This window comes from Anomaloglossus baeobatrachus, chromosome 9, assembly GCF_048569485.1.
Source record: "Anomaloglossus baeobatrachus isolate aAnoBae1 chromosome 9, aAnoBae1.hap1, whole genome shotgun sequence".
In the NCBI taxonomy this organism is placed as follows: Eukaryota; Metazoa; Chordata; class Amphibia; order Anura; family Aromobatidae; genus Anomaloglossus; species Anomaloglossus baeobatrachus.
In genome coordinates this window covers 150,828,107-150,841,048 of record NC_134361.1, presented here as the reverse complement: position 1 = coordinate 150,841,048, position 12,942 = coordinate 150,828,107, and positions in this window count along the sequence as shown.

The following is a 12,942-nucleotide window of genomic DNA, read 5'->3' as shown; positions in this document are numbered from 1 at the left end:
CTCGCTCAGCCTTCGACCTGGCCATTGTCTGTACCAACTTTGAATCCCTTTTGATCCAACTAGAATCTCCATCTCACATAATTTCCCAGGTTTACTCCATTTTGATTGACCCAATCAATTCGAATCCAGTCTGGTACGTGAAATCCTGGGAGAAAGATCTGGGGAGTGCTTCCTCTGACCTGGATTGGGCAAAAGCTTATATGTGTGTACATAGGCTTCCCTTGCCTTGTAAAGTGCAGGAAAAAAACTTTAAGATCATTTCCCGTTGGTATAGGTGTCCGAAGGAGCTAAACAAAATCTTCCCGACCGTCCCTGACACTTGTTGGAGATGTAATGCTGCTGAGGGATCCATGCTACATATCTGGTGGTCCTGCCCGATAATTCAGGAATTGTGGCATAAAGTTTTCCAAATTCATAACCACATAACAGGGCTGACAATCACATGCTCTCCGCAGATCGGTCTCTTGTCCATGATCCCCGGAGCTTTCAAAGAGATCAAGCAAGGTCTTCTCCGTCATTTTGTTGCCGCGACCAGAGCAATCATCCCAGGAAAGTGGAAGTCGGGCGTAACCCTGACGATTCTGGAGTGGTTGGCGGAAATGGACCACATTTGCAGGATGGAGAAACTATCCTCCCACTCTGAGCTCCAGCTGAGGAAGTTTTTCAGCTGTTGGACGCCGTGGCTTCTATTTAGAGAATCCGCTGATTTCGAGGTCATCCTTTCCTCTTAGGAACCAATCGCTTAATTTTTGCTCGGTTCGTGCTGAGAGGTGGAGTGTAGACCTCCTTAAACCGGTTGTGTTCCAAGGGAGACCCCAAGTCCCTCCTTCCCTGCCCCCCCTTCTATCCCCCCCTTTCTCTTCTTTTTCTTTCTCTGATCTGTCTTTCCTCTCATTTGAATTCTTCTTTGCTTTTTCTTAACATTCTTTTCTCTTTCCAGTTTTTTTATGAATCTAAATTTAGTGCTTCAGAAATCAACATTCTTATGTTCATTGACTCATTACCTAAATCCACGTGGAGATTGTGTGTACTTGATCTGTTATTGCGATTGTCTTTATTTCCTCGATATGTGGAAGTACTCATGCACAAACTGAAAATATGCCACTATGTTACAGAATTACTTACACTTGATTTTGTATGATATTTTCTCTTTTTCAATAAACATTTTTGAAAAAAAAAATGGCTGTGCATGCTATTTGCGGACTTACTATCACCACTTTACACTGTAGAGATAGCACACAGAGTCCCTATAAGACCACTGCGACAGGGTGCTCCTCCGCGCCCAGTTGTAATCAAGTTACTCCACAATAGGGACAGAGATGCCATCCTCAGTGCTGCCTGCAACAAAGGGGAGAGGTCTCTAAATGGTCATAAAATCTTTCTTTTCACTGATTACTCCATTGAAGTCCCTTGCACCATCTGCACAATCTGCAAATATCCCATACCAGCATTATCCAGCTAAACTCAGAGTGGTAGCCCTGAATGAGTCTTTCTTTTTTGAGCATCCTAAAGAAGACCTTTGCTTGATGTATTTACACGAGCAAAATATTTGAAGTCCACAACGTTGATTCCTTACACCTTAAAGGGGTGGTTCACTACTCTGCAGTAGTGACCACATCCCTGTAAAACTGATAGGGAAGGCTTTTTCTAAATACCTTGATCAAGCAATTCTGCCTGTGAGCAGCGCTATTGCAGACCACTCATCCCATGTAGTAACCCCCGGGGCTCCGTGACCTCTGGGATCTGGTGATGTCAGGTCAACTTCCAGTTGACCTGACATCACCGAGGCGTACCCCAGTCTTCCTGAGTGACTGCGCTGTAGGCTGTTTCTCACCGCTCATCTCAGAGGTCACAGAGCCTGGGGGGGTCACTTCATGGGGATGAGCAGATCACGATAGTACCCTCACAGGCAGAATTGGCTGATCAAGGTATTTGGAGAAAGCCTCCCCTATCAGCTTTACAGGGATGTGGTCACTACAGCTGGATAGTGAACCACCTCTTTAAGCTATGTGCCATCGGTGACTTTCCAATTGACTGTTAGAGCTGTATGCTTTACTAATTAATCCACGGTCCAGTGGACTCTTGTATCCTGTTTACTCACCTACATTGGCAGGCTTCAAAGAAACGTTCATGTTTTTCTTTTAGGATGTTCGTCTGCCCTATGCTCGATTGCAGGATGGACTCGTGTCTTCTTCCATCTGCCCCTGTTGGATGGAAATGTACCGTATTTTTCGCTTTATAAGATGCACCTGATTATAAGACGCACCCCCAAATTTGGTGAAGGAAAAGAGAAATTTATTTTTTTTAATGTTAAATGGGGTCCGTCTTATAATGTCAGTGTCCGTCTAACAAATCATATAGGGTATATGTCCCTCATAGCCCCCCATCCTAAAATTAGCCCCCTTAATCTGGATATGGCCCCCTTATATTGAATATAGCCCCCTTGTTCTGGCACACGTCCCCCAGTGATGCCACATGTCCCCCATTGCTGGCACACGTCCCCTATTGCTGGAACATGTCACCTATTGATGGAACACGTCCCCTATTTATGGCACATGTCCCCCTGTGCTGGCACACGTCCCCTATTGCTGGCACACATCCCCTACAGCTGGCACAGGTCTCCTATAGATGGCACATGTCTCCTACAGCTGGCACAGATCTCCTATGGATGGCACACGTCCCCTGTGCTGCCCATGGCCCCCTATGGATGACACACGTCCCCCTGTGTTTGATATGACCCCCTATGGATGGTACACCTCCCCCTGTGTTTGATATGGCACCCTATGGATGGCACACCTCCCCCTGTGTTTGAGATGGCCCCCTATTGATGGTGCACCTCCCCATGTGTTTGATATAGCACCTATGGATGGCACACCTCCCCCTGTGTTTGATATGGCCCCCATGCTGCTGCCCATAGTAAAATAAAACACTCTTTCCTTACCTTCTCCAGCGCTGTAATCCTGGTGTCTACCTCCGTGCTGCTGAGCTCCTGCACTTCCTGGTTCTCTGTGCCGGTCATGTGATTGGCACAGGAGAGTGATATCATCTCTGCGTGCCTGATCACAGCGGCAGTAGAGAGACCAGGAGATCAGCGCTGGAGGCGGTAAGTAAAGAGTTTTTTATTTTACTATGGGCAGCAGCATGGAGGCCATATCTAACACAGGGGGGCATGTGTCATCAAAGGGGGGGCGCAGGCACATATAATATGCGCCGCTCCCCCAACCCATCACTGCGGTGCGGTTTCAGCACTACGGTGATGGACAGCGGCAGTGCATATTATATGAGCGGAAGCAGGAGATCTCCCACTGCCTCCTGCAGCCTTCACCAGCCTCCACTAGCCTCCAGCACCGCTCCAGAGCTGCCCCCACCTCCCCTGGGCCCTGTAGTATATAATCCATATATTCGGATTATAAAACGCACCCCCTACTTTCCCCCAAAATTTGGGGGAACAAAGGTGCGTCTTATAAAGCGAAAAATACGGTAATGTCATGTTCAGTATTTGTTTATTGGGGCCAAAAGTTTTTAAAATGAAGAGTTCTGAACCTAATGCTGTTGATGTTTTTTCTTTTAAAACTGTACTGGCTTAGTGATAAGGTGACCCCAGACTCATATACAAGGGGGCTGGCATTATTAATCCCCTCCACACTTTTCAATCCATATATAGACTGATGTTATGGTTAGTAATCTCAAATTTCTCTCACTGACTGCCAGGGGGCTAGGTGATGCTCCAAAATGGACAGCTATTTTGGACTTTGTCTGGCAACACTCACCCGCAGTGGTGTATGTGCAGGAAACTAGTGATGGTTAAGCATTTACTGTAATGAGGCAGAGGGAGTCACTTTGACCTAGCGTGTTGCCTGTGGGCGGCAGTGTCCATCTTCTTACAGGCTTATTTAGGCATGCACAAAAGTTCAGTTAACAGTTTTGTACACCTTTGAAAAGACGAACACCACTGAACAGTAACTCTGCTGCCTTATTATAGTGAATGGATCTGCAGGTTTCACCTGAATCCCGTATTTCGGAGATGTAGATGAAATCTCTAATCTAAGTACTAAACATAGAGCACAGGATAAATGTGAACTATTTCAAACTGTTCTATCCCCCAAATTGTCAACTCAGCCCACAAAATAACAAGTCCCCACTCAGGTTCATCATCTGTTAATGGAAATATAAGGGGCTTCCACGTTACTGATAGCAAAAAGCCTCTGGAAAAGCATTGTGGCTCCCCTACAAAAAGAATGTACACTCCCAATACGCCCCTCTCTGTTTTTATCACCAAAATAAGTCTAAACCACAGTTAATGTCCACATGTTTGGCATTGTTGTAGTGAGAAGAGCTTGCTTAATTTACTGGATGTGTGTCTCCAGAAGCATGAGCTGGGCACTACAAAGTACAGGGCATTACAAGGGCTTATTTACAATTTTTCATTCTTCAATATTCACTGTGTTTGATATCATGCATGTTTTCCAGAGACTTAATCATCACTTCACCAGTAGATGATTTCCCAGAGTAGTGTAATTTCTAAAATTTGGTCACTTGAGGGTGTTTCTGCTGTTCTGCCACTTAGGTCCGCAAACTATTCTAGGAAAATCTGTGCTCCAAAAGTCATATTGCGCTCCTTCCCTCCCGAGCCCTGCCGTGTTGCCAAACAGTAGTGACCAGTAGTAGTACAGTCACATGTGGAGTATTGCTACGTTCACAATATGTGTCACATATTATGAGGCCGTTTTTACCCATTCCATTTGTGAAAATTGGAAATCTGGGGTTAAAACATTTTAACTGTAAAAATGTAATTATTTTTTCTTCCCCGCCCAATAGTATATAATTTTGTGACACACCTGTAGTGTTTATATGCTCATTGCACCCCTAGATGAATTCAGTAAGGGGTGCAGTTTATCAAATGAGGTTACTAGTTGGTGATTTCTTCAATTCTGGCACCTCAGGGGCTCAGCCAATGTGACATGGCACTAGCAAATTATTCCAGCAAAATCTGAACTTCAATATGGCGCTCCTTGCTTTCTGAGCTTTGCACTGTGCCTCAAAAGTAGTTTTCGACCACATATGGGGTATTGGCAAACTCATCAAGGTGCTCACCAAACATCTAGATAAACTTCTTGAGAGGTCACGTTTCTAAAATTGGGTTACTTGTGGGGAATTTCCACTGTTTAGGCACAACAGGGACTTTCCAAACACGTCTTGGTGTCCGCTAATGATTCCAGCCAATTTTGCATTCAACAAATCAAGTGGCTCTTCTTTCTTTCTAAACCCTGCCATGTGCCCAAATAGTAGTTTTCCATCACATATAGGGAATCGGCATACTCAGAAGAAATTGTAGAACATATTGTACTGTTCATTTTCTCCTGTTACCCTTGAGAAAATTATTGCAAATATCTCCGGCACACTAAATAAAGCTATAAGAAGAAGAATGATGCTCTAAAATGTATATTTATTTTTGCGCATGCATAAGAAGATAAAGTCCAACGTTTCAACCACACATTTGGTCTTTCTCAAAGACAAATTATTCTATGGGAAAGATTAAACAACGTCTCTAAGCAACAAGTAGTCACTTCTGTGCTGATATATGACCATCTGCTATAATGCCTTTACACCTTAATTGGAATAATTAGGTCTCAATATCCCTTTATCATCCTTGCAGACAATATTTACACAACATATGCTAAATCTATTCCATAGATGGAAGTAGATGCTTTACTGGAACAGACGTCTTCCCAGGCTCCACAAGTTACCCTAAAAAGACTACTAACATTTGTGTATGGGTAACAATTGGGACACCTCAATGTTCTTTAAGGGCGTAGTACAAGAAGATACGGATTCCATGCACCAATCTTTTTAGTGACACTTCAGAGGGATAATAAAGAAAGTAAACACTTCTGGTATATGCACAAGTAAATAAGCCTTATAAGAGATAACTGTTATGGTGAATGTCCCTGGTGCATATGGATTGTGCACTCCTGTATTGGTGGTTCAAGTGGTGGCTCAGGTGAGCTGTTCACCAAACATCGAGATAAATTCCTTTAGGGGTCTAGTTTCCAAAATGGGGTCACTTCTGAAGGGTTTCCACTGTTTAGGCACATCAGGGGCTCTCCAAACACAAAATGCCGTCAGCTATCTATTTCAGATAATTTTACGCTCTAAAATCTAAATGGCATACCTTACATGCCCTGCCATGCACCCAAACAGTAGATTTCCACCACAAATTGGGTATTAGTGAACTCAGCAGAAATTGCACAACAAATTGTACTGTGTGTTTTCTCTTGCTACCCTTGTCAAAATATAACATTTTGAGCAGGGTGAGGTGTGCACTTTTTAGAATTGTGTCATGTTTAGGTATTTTCTGTTGAATAAACCTTTCAAAGTCACTTCAAATGTGATGTGGTCCCTAAAAAAATAGTTTTGTGAATTTTGTTGGAAAAATTAGAAATTGCTGATAAACATTTAACCTGTTAACTTCTTAACTAAAAAATATGTTTCAATAACTGTGCTGATGTAAAGTAGACATGTGGGAAATGTTATTTATAAAACTACTGTATTTTGTGTGACCTCTCTAGTTTAAGGGAATACAAATTCAAAGTTTTAAAATTGCAAAACTTTCAAAATGTTTGCCAAATTTCCAATATTTTCAAAAATAAACATAAAAAAATATTATTCTAAATTTACCACTAACATGAAGAACATTAGGTCACAAAAAACATTCTCAGGATCACCAAAAACCATTGAAGTGTTCCAGAGCTATTACCTCATAAAGTGACACTTGTCAGAATTGAAAAAATTGGCCCAGTCAGGAAAGTGAAAACAGGCTGGGGGGTGAAGGGATTAAACACATTCTGTTCTCTAATAATACCGCTCTTAGTCTGCAGTTGGTGTAGGCATAGCTTCTGGAGTAGGGATAGTGTATTGTAGGCATTTAGCCAAGTGTCATTGCGTTACAGACCTTGATGCTGTCACGTAATACAAACCGTCCTTTTCAGGGATAATTTATATACATTTTATTCCCTAATTACAGTACAGACCAAACGTTTAGACACACCTCATTAACCCCTTAACGACCTTTGACGTACTGGGTACGTCATGGTGACATGGTGCAAAACGACCCATGACGTACCCAGTACGTCATGGCGAAATCGGGGTCCCGGAGCCCCGGGGAGTGAAATTTGTTTAATTAAACTGTAGATTCGGGAAGGAAGGGACCTCTGCCTGACCTCAGGAGGGGTGGTGCCTCCTCCCCGAACCTACAGAGGCTGTGATTAGCTGACGAACGTCGCTCAGCCAATTACAGTCACTGTAATGTTCCAGCCATTGAAAATGGCTGGAACATTGAAATCCAGCCCTGATCAGTGCTGTTGTAGCACTGGCCATTGGCTGGAGCAGGGTGATCGGTGCTTCACCCGCCCCCAGCTTTGATTGGAGAGACCGGTCTTGTGACCGATCTCTCCAATTACCGTGGATCTGGTGCCGGTGACCTGTGTCCATCCCTGAAAGCCGAGGAGAGTGGTCTCTGCGGGTGCCCATCGGTAAGTTGCTGCCCCCGCCGCCCGCCCCTGTCCCCGATCGCCCTGCCAGCCCCGCCGCTGTCTCCTATCGCCCCGCCTGCCACCGCCAGCCCCGCCGCTGTCTCCGATCGCCCCGCCGCTGTCTCCGATCGCCCCGCCCGCCACCGCCAGCCCCACCGCTGTCTCCGATCACCCCGCCCGCCACCGCCAGCCCCGCCGCTGTCTCCGATCGCCCCGCCCACCACCGCCAGCCCCGCCGCTGTCTCCGATCGCTCCGCCCACCAGCCCCGCCGCTGTCTCCGATCGCCCCGCCCGCCAGCCCCGCCGCTGTTGCCGATCGCCCCGTCCGCCACCGCCAGCCCCGCCGCTGTGTCCGATCTCCACCGCCAGCCCCGCCGCTGTCGCCGATCGCCCTGCCCGCCACCGCCAGCCCCACCGCTGTCTCCGATCGCCACCGCCAGCCCCACCGCTGTCCCCGATCGCCCCGCCCGCCACTGTCCCCGCCGCCACGTTCACCACTGTCCCCACCGCCACGTTCGCCACTGTCCCCGCCGCCGTCGCACCCACCTTTTTCAGCCGCTGCTGCCCCCGAATCAGCCCCCACTGTTCCCGATCGGCCGCCGCCTCTTTCATCGGCTGCCCCTTCTCCATCACCACTACACCTCCTCCCCTCCATGTGCTGCAAGCCACCCTCCCCCCACATGTGCTGCAAGCCACCCTCCCCCCACATGTGCTGCAAGCCACCCTCCTCCTCCATGTTCTGGGGGCCCCCCTCCCCCCGGGGCCCCCCCTCCTCCATGTGCCATCTCTCTCTCCCATCAGACTCTGCCCCCCTCCCCGATCTGCTGCCTGCTCTCTCCCATCCTCTTCATCTACTGCCCCCTCTCACACTCCTCAATCTGTTGCCTCCTTCATCTGCTGCCTCTTCTGTCTGCTGTGATCCTGCTGCCTAGATCCATCCTGTAAGGTAGGTATCCCCATCTCACCTCCCTCCCCCCCATCCTCTGCCGCTCTTCCATCTGCTGCGCCATTTCCCATCATCCGTCCGCTGCGCCCTTTCCCATCCTCTGCCGCTCCTCTATCCGCTGCACCCTTTCCCATCTTCCATTCGCTGCGCCCTTTCCCATCCTCTGCCGCTCCTCCATCCGCTGCGCCCTTTCCCATCTTCCATCTGCTGCGCCCTTTCCCATCCTCTGCCGCTCCTCCATCCGCTGCGCCCTTTCCCATCTTCCATCCGCTGCGCCCTTTCCCATCCTCTGCCGCTCCTCCATCCGCTGCGACCTTTCCCATCTTCCATCCGCTGCGCCCTTTCCCATCCTCTGCCGCTCCTTCATCCGCTGCGCCCTTTCCCATCTTCCATCCGCTGCGCCCTTTCCCATTCTCTGCCGCTCCTCCATCTGCTGCGCCCTTTCCCATCTTCCATCCGCTGCACCCTTTCCCATCCTCTGCCGCTCCTCTATCCGCTGCGCCCTTTCCCATCTTCCATCCGCTGCGCCCTTTCCCATCCTCTGCCGCTCCTCCATCCGCTGTGCCCTTTACCATCTTCCATCCGCTGCGCCCTTTCCCATCCTCTGCCACTCCTTCATCCGCTGTGCCCTTTCCCATCTTCCATCCGCTGCGCCCTTTCCCATCCTCTGCCGCTCCTCCATCCGCTGCGCATTTTTTCATCTCCCATCCGCTGCGCCCTTTCCCATCCTCTGCCGCTCCTCCATCCGCTGCGCACTTTCCCATCTTCCATCCGCTGCGCCCTTTCTCATCTGCCGCCCCGCCCTCTCGCATCGCATTATCCAGCGCAGTTGCTCGCTTCCAGACTGGAGTGGATGATGCGATGCGAGACTCGTGCATTGCTCTCATGTTTGGCACTGGTCTTAGTGGCAGGCGCTCATATTTTTTTTTTTATTCATTTTTTTTTTTACTGATGTCTGTATTTTTTATTTCGCCAAACTAATTTTTTTATATGTTGGGGGGGGTCTAGTTTCCAAAATGGGATCACATGTGGGGGAGCTCCATTGTTTAGGCACCTCAGGGGGTCTCCAAATGCAACATGGCGTCTGCTAATAATTCCAATCAATTTTACTGTGAAATGGCGCTCCTTCTCTTCTGAGCCCCGCCGTACGCCCAAACAATTGATTTCCACCACATATGAGGTACCTGTGTACTCAGGAGAAATTGCACAATACATTTTATGGTGCATTTTTTCCTGATACCCTTGTGAAAAAAAAGCTACCTGTTTGAAAAAACAATTTTGTGGTAAAAAAAAGTATAAAATATTTTCACGGATGAACATTACAAACATTTGTGAAGCCTCCAGGGGTTCAAAGTGCTCACTAAACAGCTAGATAAATTCCATGAGGGGTCTAGTTTCCAAAATGGGGTCAATTGTGGGGGAGCTCCATTGTTTAGGCACTTCAGGGGGGTCTCCAAACGCAACATGGCGTCCGCTAATAATTCCAACCAATTTTGCTGTGAAATGGCGCTCCTTGCCTTCCGAGTCCTGCTGTGTGCCCCAACATTTGATTTCCACCACATATGAGGTATCTGCGTACTCAGGAGAAAATGCACAATACATTTTATGGTTCATTTTTTCCTGATACCCTTGTGATAAAAAAAGCTACCTGGTTTAAGCAACAGTTTTGTGGTAAAAAAATTTTTTTTCTTTTCACGGCTCAACGTTATAAACTTCTATGAAGCCCCCAGGGGTTCAAAGTGCATATCAAATATCTAGAAAAAATATTTGAGGGCTCTAGTTTCCAAAATGGGGTCACTTATGGGGGAGCTCCATTGTTTAGGCACCTCAGGGAGTCTTCAAACCCGACATGGCGTCCACTAATGAGTGCAGCTAATTTTGCACTCAAAAATTCAAATGTCGCTCCTTGCCTTCCGAGTCCTGCCGTGTGCCCAAACATTTGATTTCCACCACATATGGGATATCTGCATACTCAGGAGAAAATGCACAATACATTTTATGGTGCATTTTTTCCTGATACCCTTGTGATAAAAAAAAAGCTACCTGGTTAAAGCAACAGTTTTGTGGTAAAAAAAATTTTTTTTCTTTTCACGGCTCAACGTTATAAACGTCTGTGAAGCCCCCAGGGGTTCAAAGTGCACATCAAACATCTAGAAAAATATTTGAGGGCTTTAGTTTCCAAAATGGGGTCATTTATGGGGGAGCTCCATTGTTTAGGCACCTCAGGGAGTCTTCAAACCTGACATGGCATCCGCTAATGAGTGCAGCTAATTTTGCACTCAAAAATTCAAATGGCGCTCCTTGCCTTCCGAGTTCTGCCGTGTGCCCAAACATTTGATTTCCACCATATATGAGGTATCTGCATACTCAGGAGAAAATGCACGATACATTTTATGATGCATTTTTCCTGATACCCTTGTGAAAATACTAATTTTTATGGCTAAACATACATTGAACATAAAGTCACAGACAAACACCCACCTAAATGTAAGATGAGTGAAATTGGTGATATTTGACAATTATTTGTCACAACGAGTCAATGAATGGATATACTTGAGATCCTGTACAAAATAGTGAAGATACTGTTATAAACATCATATGATATACGAATCTATTCCAAAAAACAGACTGAAAAAATTGATCGTAGTGCGCACATAAATTATCTACCTTATGCATCAAATTTTGATAGGTAGTTGATGATGAAATCCACTTTCATAAATGAGGCATCATGTGCGCCTGAATAAAGATGTGCGAGATATTCTAGATGAATGTACATATGAGTATTAGTGTAATCTATGTGACATACATAAAAGGAAAACACTGCGCACTGTAACCAATGTATTTCTAGGAATTCTCTGATGTATACAATCAGACAGAGTATAGGACACATAAAGCATAAAACTACCTTGTACACTTTGTCTTAACAGACGCAATAGGAGGAATTAGTAATTCTGTAAAGGGTATTCTCCTTTTTCTATAGGAAATAAATAACTCCATATTAAAGACATCATGAGAATCAACATGACAGAAACTGAATTCTCAGTATGTCAACCCCAATATAAGGCACATGTAGCAATGAATGAACAAAACATGGGAATTACCTTAGCCTGGTGTGAATAGATAAACAACCAGATCAATGGGTGATATGAGAGAGACACGTCTCTGAAAGGCTATGCAGAAAACCTGCTAATATATGACAAATATTAGGCAATTGATCTAGCGTGCTTTTCATATGAAAAGTGCTCAATAAGGAACATACCTCACAAGACACTTTTGGTTAAAGGGGAAGACAGCCAAGCTGTAGTGACATGGGTCTATAAAGAAACAACACACAAGATTTAGTAATACTCTATGCCAGGTGAAAATAGTTGCAACCGCCTCTTTGTATACCTTATATTTGGTGATCCAGGGTGGGGGCCCTCAGGAAAATGTGCAGGGTGGCTGGGGTGAGGGCGCTTTATATGCTGATGGCTGCATCCACTTCCTGCTGGGTGGAACGCAGTGTGCTGATCTGTGGAGCGCACGCCGCGCATGCGCAGTGCGCCAAACGCACCGCGCATGCGCCGGGCACGGAGCACAGGCCAGTGTGTGGGGATTACGTGTCAGCTGCGTCCCTCCGAAGTGGAACGCAGCGTACTGGCTGGTGGAACGCACACCGCGCGTGCGCAGTATGCTGAACACACCGCGCAGGCGCAGGGCACGGAGCACCGGTCAGTGTGAAGGGATTGGTGCTGATACGGAGGTGTGTTTTATTGTGTAGTGTCCACCCCTGCCTTGCAAGGGATAGACGCGTGTATACTGGGCGGTGTAGTGTACACAACGCCCGCGCAGCCCAATTGCTTGAACCGCGCAGGCGCCGGGCACAGAACACCGGCCAGAATGTGAGAAGAAGCAGAAATTACAGAGGCATAGTGTACTGGCACATGGATCGCGCACCGCGCATGCGCCGCACAGTATACTGTGCAGCACACTTGCAGGGCACGGAACATAAGTCAGTGTGCGAAATAAACATAATACAGTGAAAACCGCTTGTTGGCGGTATACTAAACCTATCGACGTGCATTATAGTGCCAGGTAGTGCTCTGGAGAGGTGAAGTGCCGTTTTCAGGTCATGGGTGATTGATATCACGGGAGATAAAAGGAACCTAAAAGAGAAAAATAAATTAGTATAAATGGAATCACTATATTAAAGACATTCATTGCTAGTCCGTCTATTGGAGTTTTACAATAGTTCATGATAATAACTGCCTTGATTTGGGGAGGGGGGGGAAAGGAGGGGGAAAAAGGAAAAGGAAAAAAGGGGGGGGGAAATCCATCAAAATCCATCAAGATCTTAGACATAAAAATGACCTTAGGTAAAGCGGAGCACCACGGCTGTCCGCTAAGAATCATATATGTACATCGTATTCTCTATTGAGTCCTCTAGGTTCTAATGTGTTCAAAGTGAATATCCAGTATGATTCT